At 38.5% G+C, this 26,530-nt stretch overlaps 1 protein-coding gene across 3 annotated transcripts in view; it reads left to right on the plus strand.

The window, feature by feature from the left end:
- The window catches only part of dpr12 (defective proboscis extension response 12), a 250,778-nt gene that overhangs the window by 165,166 nt on the left and 59,082 nt on the right, over window positions 1-26,530 (plus strand). The gene's annotated exons all lie outside the window — the stretch shown is intronic.

The following is a 26,530-nucleotide window of genomic DNA, read 5'->3' on the forward strand; positions in this document are numbered from 1 at the left end:
CTTGCGCGTAAAAAAAATATACAATACAAAAATCGAAAATATTGAGAAGTGGTATCGCAAAGATGCTATACAAGTGCGCCGACATGAGAATAAAAGAATTTTTATATTTGATTAATGTAAGGGTGGAGAATTTCTTCGTCACATTATTCGAAAGAATAATTAAAATGTGACGACGAGTGCACTAATACGTAAATCTATACGACGTGAGCAGTACGGATAAGCTGTTCTTGTTGCATATTCATGCATTTTTCCGGCTAATGGAACGGCAAACACAAGCCCGTGGCTAGTATATGTGAGTGCGAAAGAAATCAGACAGCGTGAATAACGAGACACGATGCCTGGCCGCGCACGGCGCTGAGTAAATACGAGAATCTACGGTAGTTTCTGACCTTTCCGAAGTTTTGCCGGAAGCTTACATTCGAGGTGGTGAAGGTGGCTTCTTATGTTAATTTCGGGTGCGAATCGCCGCAAAACTTTTTCGCAGTGAACTTGGAGTATTTTCGCTACTGAGCGTTGCTCACTTTCCCAATTTCGCTTCGAGGAACATCTTCGGTCCATTATCGTAGCCAGAGCGAAAGCTTTGTGAAAGTTTCATTATAGGAAAATATAGCGACTGTGTGTAAGAGAGGACAGTACCTTTTATACGCATTGCGAAAATAAAGACCATCAGGGAAATAAATTACGAAATCAATTATTGAACTTTTGTGATTTCTCATTCATAAAATTTGTTCAGATCTGTAAGAGAGAATAAAATCTTGCAATAATAAATACATAAAAGTGTGCGTTTAATATATTAGAAAAACGGAATAATACTGTCGTAAAATCATTAACGACAAAATTCGTTTATTATGAAATAACGAATACGTTATAATTAAACGAGATACAATAATGGAAATTAACAAGTATTTCAATGTATTGTATTATATAACGCAATATTAAAAGCCGATTACAGCATTGAAATCTAGATTGTACATTCGTAATTTAATAATTATATTGAAACAAATGAACGTAGGAAAATAAAACAATGCTAGTTACTTACGAGATAATTCGTCAATAATGAATTAAAATTAGATAATTTAGATAGCTAAATATGAAACTTGTATTTTTATCAAAAAAAATTTTCTTTTAATTTTGCTCTACAGATTATTTTAATATGCCTCTTTCACTTTACGGTCATTAATTTCGCTATTTATTTCAGGATGGTCAATTTTATACTAACATTTATCTTACATTATGACATATGATTTCAAATCAAATGGTGTAGCGAATCAAAGCAATATGCGAGAAATGAATTCCGAGAAAGATCGATAAAGTTTATCAGCTGTTACCGAGTTGATGCATCGCAGCATTCCATCTGTTTGATCGGGGAAGGAGAAAGGAGGATGAATGTGAAGAGGCGACGAGTGCGATTGTATGACCGCGATGCAACTCTTGACACCTCATTATGCAGCGAGGTCACCGAGCATGGAGAGATCACTTTGTCACAAGGTCGATAGCACGTCTTTCCGGCATGTATGTTATAACACGCGAGATGAGTGTCACCTGTGCGATGCTCCGGCTACAGTACACTATTACGGGTTCTAATTAGGAGTCATCGGGGACATGGTTAAAACGATCACGCTCGTCCCGCGATGACGAACCGCGTTGTCAGATAACGGATTATCTGTTAATTCTAACGTACGTCGCGTCCCATGTGCGTGATGTATTAAAAATAGTGTTTTTATCTTTCAACCCCGCATGCTCTTTTCTATTTCAACCTAATATTTTGAAAAATAAAGTGAAAAGTCATGCATTGCATATCAAATGGGCACAACAAGGATAGGTTTTTTTTTTAAAATAAACTCATGATTAAAGACAAGATAATAAAATATTAAACTGAGACGATTCTCTTCATTAGTTTATTTTTGGAAATTTATCGCGGTACAAATAGCATCCAAGAATTTTTATTTTAGTTCGATAAAATCGATTCTTATTAAATATTCAGGCATATCTTTATTCAATAAGGATATCTTTGCATGTTGCTGTCGATTGAATATCCGAAATTAGAACGAGACTTCGCGATAGAAAACATCAAGGATAGGAAAGTCTCTCGCGACTTCCCTTATCTTTGTCGCAACGGACATTTCAGTGCGACGAACACGAAGCGCCGCTATCGCAAACGACAGATATACTGCGGTGACCGCTTTATTGCGAGCAAGACCGCGTGGCGGCCACGATTAAGTGTAATTGAAGATGGAGCGATGGAGAGCTTTTCGAGTAATCGAAACCTCGCTGGAGCAATGTCCGCGCGGTAAAAATGAGAGAACGGATAATGTATATGTGTTTCTATGTGGATGGATGCATTTATGTGCTCGATGTACCGCAACAACAAGTTTCAATTTTACCTTTCGAAACGTTTTCTCACTTCATTGTTCGTATATGAGACTTTATGCTACAAGCAAAAAGAAGAAAATGTCTCTGTCTTATAATTAAATAACGATAAAGATTTAGAAGAAGAATAGAAAAAATCTCGAAATGCAAAAATTTTATTAGAATTTATTTACTTATTCTTTACGTAAATGAACTGTTCGACAAAACAGTAGTATAAATTACATTTTTAATTATAAAATGTACAAAAAAAAATTGTAAAAATTGTAGTTATAAAAATTTGTTTATTACATCAAAATAATTATGTCGAGAAAAAATGTAATGTATCTAGATATTTTTTAAATTTCTACTCATTTTTATACATTTAATAATATTTTATATTTAAAATGTAATTAAAACATCTGAAAATTATCACTCTCGTAAACTGAAATAGTCTATGTAGCTTTCATGGTTACTTTGCCGCAAGATACAAATTTACTGGGAAGGTGTGCTGAGATTTTTAGCTTCAAAACTTCCGACACTTTTGTATTTAACGATTTAGTAGAATTCTCCTCTTATCGCCGGCTAGAAAAATACGAGATGATTGTGCAACAGCGGAATGTTATCTCCTGGCATCTTCATTGCGATTACGACGACAATACACGCTGGAAATAGCGGTGCGCCATTAAATGCCGGGTTTAATTACGCGTCCGACCCTACGACTGCAAAAAGAAATTAATTAAGGTGAATCTTGAGTTGTTACATAGTACATAAGTCTCAACTTTTTACGCGCCTTTGGAGGAGTAATGGAAAGCTCGTTTCGCGCTTATCGCAAGCTTCGTCTTAGCTGCAGCTGGCTGCGGCTGGGATTGGCTGTACCTGCACCTACACAGAGAAAGTGGGTCGCTTATGGGACACAGCACGAGAAGTCCCTTTGGCGCTGAAGATAAGTACTTTCTCGCCCTGGCTCGTGCCGAAGTGCACGTAGGGCACAGTGATTGTAGGGCTCGTTAAGCTTTCGGGATAAGTTTTCGCCTGGCTCGCCCGCGCTGCGAAACGCTGGGCTAAACCGAGATTCTGATATTCCTTGATGGAGGTCAAATTTGGCAGTTAATCTCGGGCGAAGCCTGGGGATTTACGACCGACGACGATACGCGCCGCGCGCGATATCTTACTTTGATCGGGATTAAAATACGGGCGTCCGCGCGCGACGCTTCGTTAATCCTGAGTCTACATCGACCGCGAATTATGTAATAATTTGGATTTCTACCTGTAGGCTCTTTTCATAAATACTAATTAAACCTTACTTAACGTTAATTATTGTTTATGTGAACCACTTTAGGATGCATTATTATGCTCTAATGATTGCGATCGAAAATATTATTTATACCATTTGGCGAAAGAATCAATTTGGTTGCTGTGATATTTCAAAGTCAAATTAGGCCTGCTTTTTCGAGGCTGAATTAGGCTAATCTATTATCTACGTATTCTTTGTGTCATATTATTTTAATGCGCTAATGGCCGTACTATTTTAATCTACCCGCTTTCAAGGCTGTCATAACGCAACTTCTTATAGCGATGAATAAATCTCTTAGGGGTGGAAGGAGGAGGGGCAAAGACTGCGAAAGTAGCTCAGGATCGTTAAGCTCTAAAAAGGCTCATTAAGCTTTCAATACTCAATTTGCCACTACTCATTCGATGAGACTTGTATCTGATATTCATCCGTAAAAACTAATCCGTTAGTTTCACCTCGATGAACGGAGAATCTAACGCATGGCGTAAACCTGGTTCTTATATTAACCGAAAATTAACGGTCCGACTAACGCGCTGAATTTAATTGAGCTCGAACCACTGTTGCATATTTTCGCAGTAGGAACTTTCGGCGCGTACCGACAACACACGTACGGACAGCCTGCATGGACTTCTACGTGCTGAAAATTTATGATAGAAAGAGTATAGCTGCAGGGCTGTGTCATGTTCAAGCGAGCAAGTGCACGCATAATAATTTTGCTAATAAAGTAGGTGCAGTAGAGAACATAAAGGAGCTCTGTAAGGTTGAAATTGAAGAAGGCAAGGCGATTGGTATTTGGAGAAAATAAGACGCGAAATATATACTTACAATTTGTAATCTAATTCTAATTATTATTATTTTGTGTTTATTATTTTATTTGCACGTAATAAAATATGAATAGTTTTAAAACATTTGTTGTGGCATATTTCTTTTATGCATTTTATGCACACATTTTTTTTAATTTTAATGTTTTCATATTTTTTGAGTTACGAACAATCGAAAGATTTTAAAGAATGTTACAAAATATAATTTTGTATTATAAATTAATAATACAAATTTATTCATAATTTAATTAAATGTAATTTTAACACATTATAATATGAAATTCAGCTACAAAAAATTGAAAGCTGAAAAGTTGTGACAAATATCCAAATACAATCAAGAATGTTAGAAAAAAAATAGAATTATCGATTGACATGACTGATGTTTAACGAGGCTCGAATACTGATCTCTATGTCAATAGAATTGTACAATCAAACGGAGCACGCTTATAAATTCCGTCCATATGCGAACATTGCAGCGAAGTAATCGATGAAATACATGCGTTCCGATACGCTGGATGGGTTGAAAAAGCAAAACGGCGAAAAAATTTAAAAATTGAATGCTTTTTTATTTATAGATTTTTTTTTAGCAAAGTGTTAGGATGGTTGTTTGATTTATTTTGTAATTTATTAACAAAAAAACATTATCAAACTCTAACTTACGATTGTAAAACAATTTACGTGATATGTGATTAAGTCATTCGTAACGAAACCTCGATGATACATAATATATCAATACATTGATATTAATATATTTTATTTCGTCTTTAACGTATCTATTTTATTGCTTGATTTTATTGCTAATATATTGCTTGAGTATTCAGTTAACACTTAGAATATTTTTATAATTATCAATAATATATAAAATTTATAATACCTAATACTGAGACACGATGCAAAAGTGTCGAGATAGATTCACAATTACAGAAGAGTTGCGCAGTAACCCGGAACTATCTCAGACAAGAGTTTTTACTTAGAGCAGCTTGACATATTATTTTATACAGTTACATCCAATCAAATTGGATGCTGCGAACATCACGTTCACAGCTGCCGTAACTTATTTACGACAAAGCGATACTAACCCGCGCTCGTGATTGTAAAACGCGATGCGCTCGCGTTTTGTAGATCCCATCAGCATTCGAGGCGTGTAACAGAGTGGCGGACGAAATAAATCTATATCCGTACGATGTGTAACGGCTGGTGGACCGTGCGTCGCCCTCAAAAAAAAAAAAGAGTTCCAATTTGATCACACTTTCGATCGGGAGGGTTTCCGAGATTGCCACCAAAGCATGACGTCAATTTTTACAGTCCGCCGAGACGAAGAATTTCCATGCGCCCTGTGCGTCAGCTGGAGCACAAATAACATAACTACGTGCAGTATGTTACGCAAGTTGCGATTCCGCCGGAATCGGAACTAGCGCTTCGAAATTCGTGTACGACGGGTGGGAAGTCAGCTGGGAAATATAGCACGTCGGATGGAAATTAACGGATAGGTATCATCTGCTCACAAATATGATTTGTTATCTATCAGGTTGACGAAGGTGTGAAACAGACAGTAAAGTACTGTCAATTTTTTTATCCTTCATTCAATATCTTAAATCGGCAAATGTATATAAAATCTTGATTGATTAATTAATAAATCTTATATCAATAGGTAATATTTGATTGATGAAAAAGATTTGATAGAATTTGAATAATTGTTAGAGAGATTGCTGAGATTTTATTTATATTGTTAACAATAAAATTCGATATTTTAGGAATAAAATACTCTTTCATTGGATTTAATTCATATTTTTGTTTGTGTGTGCATATATTATTGAATAATTCATATAATCGTATTATTGCAAAATCTATGGTGGTTAATAAATGTTAAGCTACTTTATTTCGAATTGTAATTCTATTCAAAGAATGCATACAAGTATAAATTAAACCCATAAATTTTATTTGATCTTGCGTTTGTAACGCAACTTATAAAACAAATATGTTACACGATTTTTTGCGAAATTCAATGGTCAAAGTAATGGCCAAAAACAGGATAATACACTGATTAATCGAATTAACATGAATAACGGACGTGTCTAACTTTCTTAGTCTTAACTTCAATCTTCATTACGTTTGCCAGTAAACAACTTAGCGCGCGACTGACCTAAATAACGCGGTAATACGAAAACGGATAAACGTGGGCCCTAGTAAGATAGCTTTTCGAAAACAAGACGGTAATAGAGGTTGTAATGCGTAAGTCGTGAGCAATGCGACACTCCAGTAGGTTAAAACTATACTGGAAGCAGACGTAAATATAGTACCACGGCAACGAAGCATAGTGGTCATATCAATTTCCATCCGCACAGAAAGATTATATTATTATATCTTTCCATAAATTGCAATTGCAAAATAGCAATTGCAATAATTTCTCATTTCAATGTGCAACTCGAATATAAATGCCTAAAATAACATTTTCGACTGTGGCGCGCGCGCGCGCGTGTGTGTGTGTGTGTGTAAAACTTCCATTATAATTATTATGATAATTCGTCAAGTTTAATATTGGTATTTTATATGTACAATATTTTATATTAAAACGTGCATTCGGTTGCAGCGTAGATATTATATATTGACATTGGAACTCCTGTTTTAGCGCTTTGCAAAAATATTATTTATTCACCGTGCTGCCGTTTATACGCCAACATAATTGCGAGGAATTAGCATAAGCGGCGAAAACTTCTTTTGCAAGCATAACTTGCTTGTCGTTTGTTGCATTAATCTGTGCAAGCAACTACTGGCGTAACTAATTTAACGTAACGCGAACACGTTACGGCGGAGGACAAGGGAACGAGAGTTTACGGGATGGCTTCTCGAAAGCGCGCGGAGCGGAGCGGAGAAGTCCTACGGGGGTGTGAGGTCGAGTTTCCTCGATTGGAGTTAAGGATTATACCCATGATAACGCGTTTTAGCCGCGCGCGCGCGACAGTTTCGGACGGCGCGACGCGGCAACAACGATGCACGGCGGGCGAGAGAAGAGAGGATAACTTTCGCGATACGCGCTTTAACGGGGCGAAAGTAACGAATAATTGAGTTAAGCGAGAAGGGAAAGCAATTTCCCCCGAGTTTACGGACCTTTTGTGAGTACACGGCGGCCCCGAGCGTCGACGCACCCTCGATTTCGTACTTCGACGCGACGATCCCCTCGCCGACGCCTCCCCACGCCTCCATTATCGGCGCAGCGTTGAGAATTTCGCGGAAAAATTTTAAGCACGCGAGAGCGTCACCTTGGCGCGAAGAGTACTTAATAGTGACACGTTGTTACCGCGAAACGGTCTGTTTGATGGAAGATTTAATCGAGCGGACAATGCAAATTGGAATCGTTACATAACGTTTCGAAGTCGATAAAAGCGACGTGGAATCTTATCTTATTAGCGAAGCGATGCGCGCTATTTTCCTCTCTCAGTCCATTAGGAGGTAGAATGTAAGAGGTACAACTGTATTATCACGTTGAAATTTGAAACTTAATCACTAATACATTTTAGAGTTGAGAAATTATGAAATAAAATTGGTAATAAGAAGTGTCACATTTAATCTTAATATTAATTGTAGTAACTTGATTGTTCGCGATAATTTCAGTTGAGAGTACAGATTTAGCGAGACAAGTTTTTTTTTATTTTTTAGGAGATATTTTCGAATGAACAAGTGCAAAACTTTAATATGAAAATGACGAAATCGCGAATCACATTTAAATGTCGATTATATTATAGTGATCTATAAATTAAACAGATTATACGTAATTCTAAAATCCATATGCTTCACTTAAATTGAACTTTGAAGGGACTTTTATCTACAACGATTGCGCATTTACGGATATAACAGAATTAAAGATAATGTAAATACATTCATATCACTCTGGGATACTGATTTACGAAAATTAACGAAATTACAGGACCGTTCACAAATTCATTGTACTCTAATGAAAGAAAGCGAGACCGTGGAAGGTTACTGATTAAATCCGCCTTTGATTCAATTGCGAGACACGTGCGATAAAAGTGATAAAGGGAACGCGGGCGAAAAAGGGCGAACGAACGAACTTGAAATTACAGAGTGGTCACACGACAATCTTTCATGCTCACCGCCAATTTAAACTTTTCAATCGGGCTACCTCGTTACGCGCCACGACAATTTCGACATCTTTAACAAGCCATTCGTGGAATAATTAATTCAGTGAGAACGACATGGAATGCTTATCGGAGCATTTGACGTTTTGTTGCAGGCATCAAATAGTATGAATAATTTTTTTAATAAAACATTATTTTCTTCTTTTTAATCGGTTACGTATTATACGATTCAATTATTTTTTTAATACAACTTATAGTGTAATATTTCTACATTTTTATTAAAAAAAATTGTAATTTTTGAAAATACCAATCATAAAATGCCAATTTTGCCAATTTGTGCCAATTAAAAATTTGCAAAATGTGATTTACCGCAGAAACGTTTCACGGTTATTTTTGCGAGTAACACGCGCAATGGAAGCTCGTAGTAATCACAATTACCACGCACTTCGTTTTTGCACATGAAATGAATGATTAATTCTCCCTGCGACTTATCGCATGCAGAAGGAAAGTAGCAAAGTTTACCAAGTTTTACATCGTAATGAATAATGAATAACTAATTTCCCATCTATTTCGCTCTTTGACGATAATGGTCCGATCTTCTCCGGTTGTTTAATATGATATTAGCGCACATTAAAAGTCCGCAATATTCAGAGGTGGAATTATGGTAGTTACTGCATCATTAAAATTTTATAATGTCGTGTCAGATTACAATGCAAAAAGTTTGCGAATTCAACAGAAAGAACCTCGTTGGACGCAGTTGGTGGCATTTTCTTGTCTCGTGATAGTTATGCGTTCTCGAGATATAATGTGTGTTATTTGCGGCACGCATAAAACGATTTAATGGTTTAATGCTATAAATCTTCGATGCACAGCACATGCGAAATTACGATTTTCCAAAATTAATTAGTACTACCATTTTTTGATCTTGTACGTTTTTTGATTGTAGATTAACGAAAAAAGAACGTTGTTTGGTCGATTAACAGCGCGCATGCAGAGAGGAAATAAAATTGAAAAAAAATACCGAAAAAAGCGAGCTAATAAACTATGCCTGCATGATTTGAATTTCCAAAGCATTGAACGGCAATGAAAACTCTCTCGCACAAATCATGCGCTTTTAATTCTTTAAAATTCACGTGCGCATTTGAAAATCCAAAATAGCACACATGCTTTCGGTATACCAAGCATTTCCTAAATTCGATATTGATTGGAATAAAGTCATTGAAAGTCATTCACACGATATGTGGAAATATTTATATATTCTCTTTTGCTAGCTTTTAAAAATAATTTCTAATTTATATAAAATTTCTTTGAAAAGGCAAACACGGTATTGACTGCTGCATTTGTATTTCGCAAAATTATTATTTTACATAGCATTCGATGATTGCATTAGTAAAAGAAATGGGTTACAAAATTTTATATTCAGGCGTGATATCTTTTTAAAGCAACCGATTCAATTATAGAGAAAGTCATTAGATTAATAATGATTGACATGTGGCAATTAACATGCATTTTATAAGACACCGAATAATTTTATTACGTTGCGATAGACGTTTTCCGACACAGCTTAATCCAATAACATCAACTGACACAGAAATTTTATCACGGCGGAACTTGCTTCATAAATCCTATTCATAGATTCTATTACATTATAATGATAGGATCATTAGTTTGGCATTAGCGTGTGTATGTGATGTGAGGAAGATTCCTTAATTTCCGTGAGTACCACGTTATTCTTAACATGACGAAAGTAATGATGAAAAAATAATAAGCCGACAGAGCATATTTCATCAAGAAACGAAACGAACAAGGGGTTGTTTAATATTTAAACTTGTCGGCGAATTTAATTGAATATCATTACGTATAGCTTTCTGTCATCGCGAGACTGCACTTTACACACACACACACACACACACACTTTAATCACCAAAACATACAGAAACAATATAGATATTAGAAAATATTTATTATGACATAAAGAGAAAACGCGAGACATTAAAAGAAATTTAATGATTTAATTTTATAAAAGACTTTACTATGAATTGTACAGCGAAATTAGTCTCGACAAGTCTCCGACGAGAGAGATTTTGCCTCGGGAGAAAATCTTCCCAGCGAAATGTCCTTAATCGTCCATGTTCTGTTCCTGGTTCGGTTGGGACTTGTCGTAAAGTGCTTGAACCGGTGATGCAATATCCCGCGATATCGCTGCGCTTTACTCCGACTTACCTTTTAAGACGGTAATTCAGCGACGAGCAAATCTAACCTGCAAAGGTTTACTCTTTGTTCACGTTGCAACAAAACCCGTTATTCTTATTTTCATTCTTTTTGGGGAAAATAAAATGCAATCAGCGAGAACCGCATAAATTATTTATTTGATTCGGATGCGTAACGCTTTAGCATTTCGCGTTTATTATATTACTTAATTAAATTTAACTTCAATTATTTTTTAAATGATGTCGAATAAAGATTTGTATTGCTAAAATTTCACAGTTATTAAAATTCGCAATTCTTTTTATGACAACGATGTGGGAAAAAATTTCCGAGCCAGAGTCACACGGTAGCTGCGCCATTGGTCGCCGTTCACATCTACAACGCGAAATTGATAATATCGACCCTCGAAATGAAACGGGGTCGACGTCAAGCTTTTCAATAAATCGACCGTTACGGGGACACTTTCGGTGCCGCTTGGATACCAAAGTCCGCTCGAGGCAGAAATTCTTTGATTACCAGACACAAAGTTGCATCCTTCCTTCGTTACTTCTTCCAACCCAAGCTGCCGCTCAACAGCATGGATGATAATACATACGGCAGATACGACGGCGATACGTGTGTACGTATACGTATGTATTCGCGGCGCCTCCGGGGAAACTTCCGGGGCTTCAAAGGGTCGAAGTGCCTCTGTATCTAACGCTCAAACGCAAGTCTGCGACCGACTTCTCTCCACCCCATTCCATCTTTCCACTTGCCCGCAGCTTCCGCCTTCGTTTCGCCGGTAGCGGGCTTGTAACGCCATCCTGATGATGGAAGTTTCGTCCGTCAGCGCGGCCTTTACACCTCGTTACGGAGCGCGTGTGAATTACAAGATAGTTCCCATTACATTATTCCACGACTTAAATTGCATAGATTGTATAACGTCGTATAACAACGTCGTAGGATAATACACTTTGTCGTTAGCAAAGGAAGAAATCATTGTTGACGAACACAACGAATTGGCTGGTGGTTGTCAGACAAGTCTGTTCTTTAGCTTTATATTTTCTTGAGAATATTATTTTAATCTTTTATCGGATCGTAAAAAGTTGGTACATTGAAAAGTGAAACATAAAAGATAATAGAGATTATACCAGAGATTGTGAAATGAAATATTTAATGCGATGATAGTAATAAGTTCACATAAAGAAAAAGTGTCATAAAAAATGTAATCTTTCAAAAATCGTAAAATTTAAAAAAATATTATTCACTAATCAAACCCAAGTATGCAAACATATTTTCTAATATATATTATATAATAATATAAAAGAAAATTTAATATAAAAATGGAAAAGAAAATTTAGATTAGACAAAGTTCCATTATTTTGTTGACAATGTGGAAAAATGTAACGGCTTCAACGTTTGAAATTTTTCCATTGTCAGAAATTAAAATTATGGGATTTCTATAGATCGTTAGATCCTTTTATTACTCAGCCGATTAAAAACGTGTGCACGATATTCGTTGCCAAATCTAGAATTAGCAGCGTCGGATCAATAAACGGACGTGCATTGTTCAACGAGCAGAAAAAGTTGAAATTCGCCGTACAATACTAATTGGCAAAGTTTCTTGGATCGTCAATAACGAGGTCTACTCCAATTTACTATTTGTTTCCCGCGAAATATATTTAACTCACGAACACGGATTCGTTACGTCTCGTGTACGCGCCGTTTGTATCGTAACCGGACTTGTACGAGCATAAACGTGACCAATTTCGTAGAATTTCTTCGTGAAACATTCGGAACGATAATGCCCCGTCATTAAATGTAGCAATCCGGCCATTTGAATGTAATATGGGTGAGTTAAGATGGAACTACGCCTGGATATTCTGGCCCTGTGAGATCCACGGGGCTGCGGAGCAAGTTAGTCGACCGTAAATCCGGGTGCAACCGCGGACTTGCCATCAGCAATCTTTGAGGGAACTTCCCCCGAGTTTGGATGCACATGGAATGGTGTACGGCACAATCTGCGCACGTTGATTACACGTTATACGACAATGTCTTGTGGCGGAACACTGTTTATAAGTAACATTTGTGCGATAAACTATTTAACAAAAATTAGCCTCAATTTATCTGCATAAATGCATCCAATAACTATGATTTACAACGTTCGATATACGGTTTTTCGAGAGTACAATTAATAAAACGTCAGCGATTAAGGAATTTAGATCAATGCTTGAATTATTATTTTCCGTAAATTGAGAAAAAATATCTCGTCTTTTGAATCTAACGTTTCTCATTTATGGTTAAAAAGGATCGTGAAAAATATTTATATCGATGACGTTAAAACTAGAAATGGATTCAATATTGGACTCAAATTTTGTTCTTCTTTTTTTACATTTGAATATAAAACTTGTAACAATCGTATTACTGTTGCAACAATTTTAATAGTATTGTGATGTATCTTTTATTTCATACACATCAAAGATATAGATTATCAAAGATAAAGATTCAAACATATCAGAGATGGATTTATACATTATAACATCAACGTGTAGTATTTTTCTTCAGCAAGTAAAGTGCGAAATATCTAAGCATTGTTTGTTAGAAAGAGAGAATGACTTAAAGTAACACATGCAGAAAAGTACGAAAGAGTACAAAAGACTATCTACTAAGACTTAAAAACAGAAGACAATTCCTTTTACAATAGGTGCAATTCAGCAACGTGTACTCTTTCCGTTCGCGTCGTGCATACTTATATCTACCTGTCTACACAGAGGCGCACGTACACACCTTAAAACACGGACTTACGCATCCTTTGCAATCCGCGTTACATCCCGGACCAATGCTCTTTCTCTTGTAACATTTTCCGCTGCGTTTCTTTTGTTCCTATCAACAAATTCCTCAGCACGGCTCTCATCTCAATCGAGCACAGCTTGCAGCGTTACTGCGATATTGCAATCGCGAGATAATTCAGAATGTCTCGCTTCGATCAAAGCGATGAGTTGGATTAAATGCTGAAGGGATGAGTGAAAGAAAAGCCGAGATAAGAAGAAAAGGAAAAAGTGTTTTGTAAGAATAGAACGCAGCCATAACTTATGTACGGATTGCATTAAAGAAGAAGTCCCATTGCGTATTGTATCTGTGTGTGTGTGTGTGTGTGTGTACGCGCGCGCGGGGAAAGCGTACAAGGCAAACGTCGCGTTAGCGAAAGTATCAAAGGAGATGCCACTTGAAAGACACTCTATTTCCTGGCGCGATTCAGCGGGATGATACGTGTCTTAAGGGTTACTTTTAGACTGCATACATACATATCCACGACAGGCGCGATACATCGACATACAGTTGCGTGCAATCGGGATTGTATCCCAGGACAACAACGGGAAGCTCGCTTCCCTCGGAGCTTCTTCGGTTCCGCGCTTTAGTATCGACAAGTTCTCACAGATCTTTCTTTTATCCGCCCCGGGGGCCCTCCTCCCTCTTGTCACGAGGTCAATTTTATATACCTCCCGCCGAGGTTTTAAGCGAACAGAAACTTTTCAAACCAGCGAATCCTTGATCTCCGCTGTAACATCGAGCGGAGGAGGTACTCGTTATAGCGATCTTATTGCGTCACGTGGAGCGATATTTCACGTTGCGCCTGGCGCGACATATTCTTTATCGTAAATCACCACGCCCAGTCGCTTTCGGAACGCTATGAGAAACGATATGTTCTCGCCGATAATCTTGCAGCGCAGCGGGGATACACGTGAGATTAATTTAGCCGGAATAACAAGCGATAAATATTTTACATCTGAGAAAAGCGTTGCGAGAGAGGGAGAAAGAAAGAGAGCACTTTTTTCGAAAAATCTCACTCACTACTATCGTCGATCGCGCTGCGCTGGTCCGCGAGACGGTTGTAAAGAAACTGCCATCTTTCTTCTTACAATAAAGTTTATATTTACTTTGCTTTGATTTTCGATCATGTAGAACAAGAGCATTACGTCTCATTGTGTCGCGCAGCTCGGCGAACGCTTTGTAAAACAGTTGAAAGAGGTAAAAAATATATCTGAAAAAAAGGAATCCGAAAATCTCCCTGTTCACGTAAATTGTGAAAGCTCACCAGTCACCGTGTCTGTACGCTCCGATAATCACGATTCTAAAGCCGCTACCACAAACGCAATTCACTTGGTCGCGGAAAGGGGAGGGGATTACCGCGGCCGGCAATTCATCCAGAAAGAATTATCGATCGCCGTTATTACGCCGAGTAACATAATTTTCGCTTCTGCGAACCGCGTTGCGGTGCAACATTCCGCAACTGATGCGATTCCGCAGAAAATCGCATCAGTCTTCTCGCCTTATAAGAATCACTCCCGACACGAGCGATTCGTACAATCGCGTGCAATCTGGGTTTTATCCCAGCATCGATTCTTTATCCCTCGTTCCGACGCGCTCCGACACCGCTTCTTCTTTCGCCGTTTCTCGGCTCCGCGAAGAACGGCTCCAACAGTTGTTTCTGTTTTTCTGTGCGCGACGTCGGCGACGTCTCCCCGGGGCGCTGATAAAATCGATTTCTCTCTCGTGGAACGACGTCGACGTCGCCTGCAACGACGGCGACGGCGACAGCGACGGCGACGACGACGGCGACGGCGACGGCGACGGCGACGGTGAAGAAGATCGGGTGGAGTACCTGCAAGCTCCGCCTCGACGCTTCCGTCTTTCTCAGTTTTCTTTCTTCTCTCGGTTTTTTTCGACGAGAAATAAGCGACGGCTTGCCTTAAAACCACGGACCGACACTTCGCGCCTCGCATGGCGTATTTTCAACCGCGAGAAAATGGAAACGTTGCATGGGTGTGGTTTTACTCTTTTGTCTGCTTGAGCCCCTTCTGCTGAGAGTGCCTTCGTACAGACACGGAGAAAATTGAGATGCGAAAGTAACTCGGTTAGTTATGTGCTGCCGAATAGTTACTTAACTAAATAATGATTTTCTCTCTTTAACATCGTGTTACATGCTTGCGAGGAAACATATTTTTGAAATTTTTTTAAGAAAGCAACTTTGAAAGATCCAATTTTCAACCATCTTTTATGTGGCTTTAATCACTATAAAGAAATTTTAAAATATTTTTTTAAAATACTTATATAATTACGGTTATTTTTTAAAAAGTAAACAATTTTTCATAAATTTTTATAATTTTAACAGCTTACTAATTCTAGGTGAAACACGACAAAAAGGCATCTGTGCAACACAAAATAAATATTGGACAAATTTTTTTTTACTAATTTATTCAATTATTTTACTTAATTCAACAACAATTGGGCATGGTGCCAAAAAAACGATATCTAAATATTGTCAGTTTTAAAAGTTCAGGATCTGACTTCTAGCTATGGTAAAATGCAGCGGAGCCAAATTCAAGATTGTTTTTTTTTTTCATGTAAATTCCACGACTTAATTTTAAATTGTGGAATTAAAAGTAATTAATAGAACGAAGCGCAACGACAATTATACAGCGGTTCTATTTAAATTAGAAGCGAATTTAGATTATTTTTGTTTATTATGAATATGCATGCGTACGCATTGAAATTTATTAATATCAAATGCATGAGAAGAATAAATGCAAATGCGTTGTCGCTTTAAACCGCGTGGACGTAAATTGCGTAGAACACGCTCCGTGTAAACGCTCTTACAAACACAACTATATTTGGACATTCAGCCGATATTACTTTGGAAGTCGCATCGACTTCGTGCTCTTCTTCGCGCGAGTGTTGCAATTCGAGTTATTAAGCGCATTGCAAGCTTCGCGAAATACCCGGAGCGTAAAAATAAACGCGCGACTTAGAGAACTGAAGTGACGCCGTTTACACTTTAAATGCCGTTCATAAGTGCGAATTAGAAGAAGGCAGTCGCGAAAATTGTGCACCGCACGCACAAAATGTTAAGACAAAATCAACTCAACTCTTCCGCGAATCAAATTGCGAATGCCTTCGCGGAGTTTGCCGACTCTTTCCCCGACACGGCGCATCGATTGCATTCTCTTCCGCGCCTCCTTCTTTCACAATCCTCATCCTCTTTCGTCCGCGCGCAATCCGGCGTCCCGTGCAATACGCAACGAGCTTCGAAAATCGACATAGCCTTGAGGGAGTAATCGGAACTACCGAGCGGATTCCGAATAAAATGAGCAGGGATCTCGTGCTGTATACCGGGCGATCGTCCATGGGTGGTAACAGGAAGGGAAAGCTTTGTTTTGCGAAATAGGTGCTTGCAGCACTTTGGATTATGTTCGGAACTGTCGAGGTGAGGACACGTTTTATGGATAGATTCAACCCAACGAGAAATACTCGTTGCGCACTACGTGGCCCGTGTACTAAGCGTGCTGCGTTTCGCGAATTTACTTCGCAACGTATTCGCGCAATTAATTTGCTCAACACTTTGCTCAACACTTTGCTCCTAATAATAGTAGAACTGATAATAATAATATTATTTCACGGTTGTTTTATATACGTTGAAAAGCAGCGAAAAGAAACAAAACGCGCATTAAGAATCTTGTCAATTGATAAAAATATAATTATTTGCTGGAATATTTTAAATTACATTCCCTAAGCAAAAATTATCATGTTGTGGATGTAAATACTGTATTTTTATATTGCAATTACAGCTAGCATATTGTAGAAAAACACATTTTTCATTATCTCGGATTGAAAGAGCTTAAACAAAAGCTTAATAACAAAACGTTTTTTCTATTATATCAATCCGAGAAAAAATGGTATAATTGATCAGATGTAAATATATACAATTAGTTATGAAAAGATCTGAATTTTATATGATCGTATAAAAATTATATATGTTATTAGATCTTTTCATAACTAATTATATATATTTACATCTGATCATATTACACCATTTTTTCTCGGATTGATATAATAGAAAAAACGTTTTGTTATTATTTAAGCTCTTTCAATCCGAGATCATGAAAAATGTGTTTTTCTACAATATGCTAGCTGTAATTGCAATATAAAAATACAGTATTTACATCCACAACATGATAATTTTTGCTTAGTTAAATTTCACTAATTATACTTGTAATTTCGACAACTCTTCCTCTGCCTTTTCCTCTTTTCTAGACATTTTATTTATTTATTTAAATTAAAATAAAAAATTAAACGAAAAATTAATATTTTCTTTAAACAACAAGTATCAGTATTATTTTTAGAGCTTACATTGCAGCGACATCCGAATCGTAGGAAAATGACGGAAGAGTGATTGCAGACAGATTAAACAGAACATCGAACCGTAGCTATCCGGTCGGTACTCGTAACAGACTTCATGAATTTTGATAATATACTCGCGCACAGTACCTTGTCAACCACTCCCGCACGGCGCGCCGAAAATCATCCACTCGCGCGTAATAAGGGCGGTCGGCGCGGCAGTACGGCGCGGCACGCTATCTCATTAATATAGATACCCTTTGATGAGCCACCGACCTCGTGGAAGGTCCTCGAAGCGGTACAATCACGCGACGTCCTTTATCACGCGGAAGTCGATGTGTGTCTTTGCTCACCACGAGATTCGATGCATTAACACTGTTACATACGGCGCAAGTTAACAGAGTTGTTGATAGTTGTACATCTTAGGATAATTTGTAAATAAAATATGCGTGAGAAACGAGATATCTATGATATGATTAAAATACGACAAAACAGTTTAAACAGATAATGCTTTTAATGGCGTTAATCAAAAGTAGAGAAATAAAAAAAATCTTCTACTTTAATAAAGACATTTACGAAAGTATAAATTTCTTAAAAATTAGTGATTTTTTTAGTTTTTTATTATAAGTTATAATATCATCTTTAAAAAATTAATATCATTATGTGGCTAAATTAAAATTTTATTTTTTCCAAATTTTTACCCAAATAAGCTGAAGTCGCAAGTTTAGTTTTTGAGGAAATTTTATAAAAACATACATTATTCAAATTTTCGTTTTGTGTTGCAACCATATTGAGCTAATTGACAATTACTAAAAGATTAATCAAATAGAGAATTCTGAAAATGCATAAATCTGATATGTCTTGATCGTCAAAGAACGTGACACTTTCCGAGCGTTACGTAAAGCTCCATCAAACGCACCGATCTTGCGACAAGCGCAACGAATAGAAATGCAGTGGGAGTACCAACTCTCCTCTCCCCCTTCATCCTAAAGGCGAAAAGAGGCGCTTGAATGTTGCATAAGTTCTCGTGTAGAAGCGCTTCCTTATTCCGTCGTTGCAGAGAAGTTGGTGGATAGTACATCGCACGCGCGCGCGCAATATTACTAGCTCGATTCAAGTGGATAGTCGTTAAACTGCGAGACTCGGGCGCAAAACAGCCTCACTCTGCGCCATCCTTCTCCCCTTTCTCGTCCTTAAGTCTCCTCGAAACGGCGCGGAACGCTCTCTCCCGCTCGGGCCGGTACGCCGTCGCCGGGAGAAAGAAACACAGGAGGCCGTTATCCCCCGCGATAGTATCCGAGAGCACTTGCGAGTTAATGCGTCTCTGCACGGCTATATACGCGCGCACGTCCACCGAAGACAGAAAGAAAAGTCCCCGTGAGAGGCGAAATGGAGGAAAACGCAATGCGCGCGTGTACGCGAGAGAAGTGGGACAAAACTCTGTGAGTGGGGTTGAAATTGAAAAAGGGACGGAGTAAACGGGATCCGGGTTGAGCGAGGAGAAATGGAGAAGGAGACGCATTTATATTAGGCGCTCCGGGACTATGTCCCCTTAAACGCTCAACATGGAATAATGTAAAAGCACATGTACGACTGTGCGCAAAATCGGATGAAGTAGTCGCATCAAAACGATAACTGTACACTCGGAAAATTCCGTCGAACATGTACTTTGAACGACTTTAAAAACGGCCATTGTAGAAAGGATATTAGCCGACGGATAAGTGAGAGAGCTTCTCTCTTTCTTTTTTTTTTTTTTTTTTTTTTTTTAATAGATGCAGTAAGTAGATGCACTATATTTTATTTGTAATAACTTATATCAAACGCAAGATTAGTTAATAAAGAACTGGGAAAACCTTTTCTTATTACACAATATAAACTTTTTAATGATTTTCTCTACAATGGCAATTTTAGTTTATTTTATCATCAAGATACGCGGAAAACATATATTTCTGTAATTTAAAGAAAAGGAGATAGATAAGACAAAGGGAGACGAAGAGATTTTTGTTGTTTTTCAGAGAAAAGAAAGAAAGTACGAAAGAGGAAATAATAAAAAATGCCCCGTGCGAGAAAGGACGAAATGAAAGAACTACAAGAAAGAAAAATCTGTTTGAGCCAACTGCGGAAGGTAGCAAAGTCTGAGTACCGAGACATTGTATGATTTATGTAGCTACTGTCGGGAATGAAACGACTAACTCGTTCGGCGACGTAGCCAAGTATAAAATGATGACTATTTTACAGATAGCGTCTTTTGAGCGTAGATACACACATACATACGCACAAAGCTAAATAAGAAAACGGGAAAGTGAAGCTTGAGAAAAGTAGTCACGAAATAAAAGAGACGTAACGAAGAAGAAAGTCCGACGACATACAAAGGAGGAAGAGGAAGGAGGAGGAGGAGAAGTGAAGAAAAGCAAGCGCGGAATTCGAAAGAAAAATAGACAGACGGAAACGGAGCGAAAAGACAGACAACGGGCGAAGGAGAAACCCTTTGACGATGCTCGAGGAATCCTAGAAAAACTTGAAGCTCTAGAAAAGCGCGTTGTATATTTATAGGTTACGCGTCTAGGTATTATTTAAATGCTAAGCGGCAGACGGGGATTAGACGAGAGGCTTTAGTGCAAAGGTTCATTAGCGAAATTTATACAGGAGCGTCAGGACGGGAGAGTCTTAGGTGCTTTCATTGAGAAGCCCGCGGACCAACTTCTCGTCACAGCCGAGAAGCGAGATAACGAAATAACGAGATAACGTGTCCAAACAACTGCGAATAACAGCTGCGTTCCCGCAGCGAATAATAGCAGCAATAATGGAAGGAATGACTCTTAACGTTTTAAGGCGCCATAAGTGCAACGAGGAGCGATCTCTGTAAGGAAATTAAACAGCGACGCTGTTGCGCGACCGAAAGAGATTTTACCAGCCAGGCTAACTAAAACAGACGGCTAATCCGACGGCGATAAACGGTAATGAAAACGGATGGGGTAAGAGCGGGGAGTGTGGGGGGGGGAGGGGAGGAAGTGCGTGTGAGCGAATAGTGTGGGGGATAGAGATAAAGCGCAGGTGGGAGAATGAGGAGCAAATACACGGTGGACTAGTTCATCAAAGAGAGAAACAGAAGGAAATGCCGGCAACGCGTGAGATAATAGGCATCCAATTTACGGCGAGCTATCCCCGCGCAGCTTTCGTCGAAAAAGAAGAGAGAGAGAGAGAGAGAGAGAGAGAGTAGAGCGCGGGAGGAAGAGTGAGACGGATAGGCAGAGCGAAACAGAAAGGTGGGAAAGAATCACTCAGGAGCTTATGTCGAGATAGTCGAGTCAACGTGCAATTTCAGACGGTCGCAGCCGGAAGGGCAATTGCGCCAAACGCCGGAAAAGAGAAAATCACTTTTCCGCGCTCCTCTGCCGGCTCGCGACCGGGCGCTCTTTTGTCCTTCTCGCATTTGGACGCCGGGCTTGTGCACACGCCTCATAGTTGCAACCGAGCGCCTACGCACGGATGGAAATTGCGGTTTCCCAGCTCAAAGAACCGCTGAAATCTGTCGCGCTGCGGAATGATTACTGCGTTTGCAGCCATTGCAGCATGAATAAAAGAGGATTTCGAAACGCAGCATTTTGTTTGTTAGGATTAGACAGGATTTTCAACGAGTATGCAGAACTTTCCTACATTGCATTTTGGATAACGCATTTGTATATTTCTGCGCGAATAGTCGAGTAATCTGATCAACAGGTCTACATAAATAGGGGCGAAATTAAATTCGCGGGAAAGAAATAGATGTATAAGCGAAATAGTAAATATTCCCGAGTTTGCAGACTCCTCAGACATTCACTAGCACACAAATAATGATTAATTTATATCGAAACGACGATACACATTTCTCCGTTTCCGAAGTTAATAAGATTGTTTATCAATAACAAGAATTGCCCTGTGGCTATATATTTTTCATCTACTGGATTCGGATGCAAATTGCAATTTTTCGATCAACAAGCCGGCATTCAACAATTGAATGCGCTATAGTATTCACTCCCGCGGGATATGCGACCCAGAGGCATCGATAATATTAAAGGCGAATCTCGTAAAGCACGGGACGTCTTAAAATATTTTATAAGATCAATATTATAAACAGAATCAGTTTATCTTCATAAACGTAAGAATCCCCTTTTGCGAGCAGATAGGATCTGTCGGCTGATCGATGTAAGACCGGGATTGGATATCGTGTACAGTGTGTATGAAATAACGTGGCCGTGTGGATCTCTGCGCACGCAGATGCGAGACTGGGAATACCGAGGGTGCACGAGTGGAAATTGCGGTTTCTCGTTCAAAGCACCAGCGGAGAATCGGTGGCGTCATAAAAAGATTATAGCATTTTCTATCGTGCAATATGAAAACCTGATCGGAATGTTATTTCGATTCCTTATATTTCTACAGATTTTTAAAGTTTATACAACGCGATCAAATATTAGACCTCGCAGAGACAAGGATATGTGATTCTTTATCTTTATCATGAGAACGCAAACACATTTTGTTTATTAAACACATTCAGCTAACGAATAATTTACAATTTGATTCCTAAAAAAAAAGATTCAGTTTACTGTTGTTTCAATTTGATAAATCCAAATAGATTTATTTTTCGAAGAAAAGTCTGTATTTCAATGAAATGAACATTAATCTTCATACTTGCTGTTTTTTATCTGCTAAAAGATTCATTAATCACACGTGGACCTACAAAATGTTAGTAGAGAGAGAGAGAGAGGGAGGCGTGTAATTTTTGATAATTGGTACCATATCTGAACAGGTACGAATAGACGTTAACACGCAATGCCACGATTGTTTCATGAAACACCGACTCTTGCCATTTTTATTTATTTAATTTATTTTATCTGATTTTCTAAAACGCCCTTGGCGCTTTTGTTATCTCTCTTTTTTTTTTAAGTGTAATTTTAAATTAAAAATCTTACAAATCCTTCCGACAATTCTGATTTTTATTTAAACCATTGCACCGTGTACGTCAAAGATAAATCAAAGATAACGCTTGCGCGAAACATGGCAACACTTCTGAATACTCTTTGATCTTGAGCGCGTGGTTACTGGCGCTAGAAGCGAGAACGAGATCTTTCGGGGCAGCGCGGAAGTGATACATTACAGCGCTGAAACGTTCCAGTCATGGGAATGCAATTTTCAGGATAGCATTCCTCCCGCCGGACGGTTATAACTTGGAATCTTTAAAGTTTCCCAGGAGATCCAAAGAAACAGGAAGCTCAACGATACCGAAGGGACGGGATGGGATGGGTAGGGTGCCGCTGCCGTCCTTTCCGCGCGCGGTGGCGTGTTGCCGCGAGATACGTATTCTGTTCGCCATTCGCCTTTACGCCGGGCAAAATTTATTTCGAGTAAAAACGAACATTTCCGCAGATATGTGATACAGGCTGACGACGGTTCAAATCGAATTTTCGTTTCATTCGTCTACACTGGACGGACCGCACCGCGCACTCCGTGAGCGGCCGTGTGATAGGATCGCCGCGCACATTCTCGAAGAGACTTCACTTTTCACATGAAGTCTCGACCGCCGCTCCATGAGAAATATATGTCACATAATATCCACATCCCCTCGCTCGTGAACGCGCGTCCGCTCTCGCAAAAAGAAATTATTTTATATACGTGAAAAGAAATCCTCCACGTCTCGCGCAAGAAAGAGGAGCTTTCTCGCGGTAGATCGCAGGTCTTCGATATTGATATTTTTCTGGCCGACGAACAAATAGCTCTCCTTTAAAGAGAGAAATCATTCGACATCGATTTCAATGGTCAGAGAAAATTGCAACTTCCGTTACAGTCGCAAGGATGTCGCACAGATAGTCATCGAGAGATTTTTTCTTTATAATATGTCGAAAAACTCGTTGAAAATGCATGGTGCACAACTTCGATAGTGAGGCGGTTTTATTACGGCGGTATTTAACCGGATTTTAAATAATAAATGCAACATCACACTCTCGAGCCACAGTAAGCTGTTGCAGTATATGTGAACAGTTTTGAACGAGTCGATACATACAAATATTTTTTTTTACATTTTGGCAGCATACATTTTAATCGGGAGAAAATTGGCCGCGTGTCAACTGGCCGTTCCGCTTAATATGCCAATTTACCAAAACGAAGCACTGACGTGATGAATGGGATGTAAGCCATTTACATTTGATACGACTATAATCGTGTAATTCCGATGCATTTTTAGAACCAGCTTCCATGAACGAAAATATAAGGTTTCTATCGCGTTGCTTCATTGCGATGCATATATTTAAATGGAGTACTCGCATCTATAAAATATTTCATGCTTCGTATAATATATCGTTATTGTGAAAGTAATTCTACCGAAAAACGATAGTAACCTTTTTGAACATTAAAAATATTTAATTTGGAAATATTATTTAAGAGTATAACATTATATAATGTTATATTAGTTGTTTATCTTTCATTTTTGCTTTTATTTTCTTATTATTTTTTTCACAATATTAAATTTTTGCAACATTTTTACCGTATATTCAACAGATTCGGATTAATTAAATATTTGTTTAAATTTTATTTGCAATAGAAACTCTTCTTTGCTCAAGAATGAAACCAAAAACATCGAATATCTATATTTATACAATCAGGATGACCTGATACATCCATCCATTGTCTATAAAAATGCATTGTTCTCGTACGACATTTTTTGGGGAAAAAGTTGTCACAGCTACACGATAAACTACCTGGCAAACTTTAAATATTACGAAAACTGTATCTACAGTTCGTCGATATGCACTGACCAGCAAAGAGTTAAAGCGGATAGCTTTGTCGCGCGGATATTCGCCAGCAGATTACACCGATGACAATTCGATGTTGCTGCAATGCCGTCTGTCCTTTTGTAATCATCACCGCAATATCTCGTTATACTCGCGTTTCGCGACTATGCGTGTCAGCTTACTAATGAGCACGAAATGAACGTAGGCAGGATTTACTTGTAGAGTTAACTTCTCAACGGTCCAGAAGTCGCCTTACTGTCCTTAGTCTGAGATGTAACTGAATAGGTACTCGTGTTTCCGACTCCGCTTTCGACATTCGATATCGGTGATACATTCACATATTGTCATTATATCGATGCAAGGTAACGAGATTGTTACGTCATTCTTTGCAGTGAAACGTAAGACCACTTTCAACTATTTTGAGCTATCTTTGTAAGTGTTGCTATTGAAAGCCACAGCGATGAGAGTGACTACATTACGCATTCTTGCAGAAATAATATAATAATAAATATCGGTCTTTTTGTAATAAATTGGCGAGTCACTAATTTTTTCGATTCGTCGAGACCGCAGATACGTATAGATACGTTGCCCGAGAAACGTTTACGAGTGCTTTCTGATGTACACGTTTTTCTCATTATTTGTATAATGAACTCTAACGTAACGTGAGAAACGTCATATCTACTTCATTTACTTTCAAGGCAATTATGAATTACGGACGATAATGAAATTATTAATCAGCTGTAACCCGAGATCAGGGAGTGAAGAATATCAATTGAAATAATAATCGTAACAGTTAATTTCGCGCGTAACAAGATTACGTTGAAATGCTCGCGATGATTTTCTGCCGCCAAGAAATTATACTGTCAGAGTCACGTAAAGCAAAGTCCAGGCAGGTAGGTTCCAGATTCTGAACCGTGGAACAAACCGAATTAACTCTACGTCGGATTTAACTGGACTAACAAGAGAGCGGCGGAGACTGTCGGTGTGGCGTCGTTCTGAACCCTGCGGGGAAATGAAAATGTTTCGCTGCTCGTTTCACCTTTGAATCACTTCGAACTGCAGGAAGTCTGAATTCCCCTCTCTCTCTCTCTCGCTCTCTCTCCCGCTAACGACGTCATCGGTACGTCCTGTGAGCGCCACGGCGGATTCTGCAACGGGTGACACGCGCCCTATATATTGGTGACCCGTACCGTTACCAGGGACTCTCGCGCAAGTGACACAAGAGAAGAGCTAAAGACATTTTTTATCCTGTGTCCCCTCTGAAAAGCGATAGCTAAGATAAATTGCTGTATAGCACCGAAGTATTTTAATAACACCGTAACGTGATGTTCTATCGATCATCGTCCGTGTCTCGTGTCTGAGTCAAACATTCAATAACTAATTATATCCGTTGATGGAGCATATCACTTTTCAAAATGCTGCAATAATTTTTATTGAGAACGGTTGATGAAATTTATCATGCCAACAAAGGTGTAAAAGCATTAAAACTCGTGTGAAAAGAATGTACTCAGACTACAAGTGCATTTCAAACAGCCGCTTGTGCAGTATGTAAATATTGTAAAATTGTTTGAAAAAAAAAAAATATTTCTCAATATAACATCATTGAAAAATCATAGTCTAATGTTGCAATTGGTCTGGTTAACTTTATAAGCCCGGAAACAGTTTTACATCTCTCTCGAAACTCGATTCTTCTAGAGCACGTAGATTCTCGCGAAATTCAGACTACGATTGCTCGTTTCGTCTCACGCTAGAAGATACGTAGATTGACTCATTTCTGCTCTTCGTTTCGATCGGGTGCACGGCTGCCGAGCGTGAGCGTGCCTTCCAAGCGCGATTCCTCAGACC

This window comes from Linepithema humile, chromosome 5, assembly GCF_040581485.1.
Source record: "Linepithema humile isolate Giens D197 chromosome 5, Lhum_UNIL_v1.0, whole genome shotgun sequence".
NCBI classification, from domain to species: Eukaryota; Metazoa; Arthropoda; class Insecta; order Hymenoptera; family Formicidae; genus Linepithema; species Linepithema humile.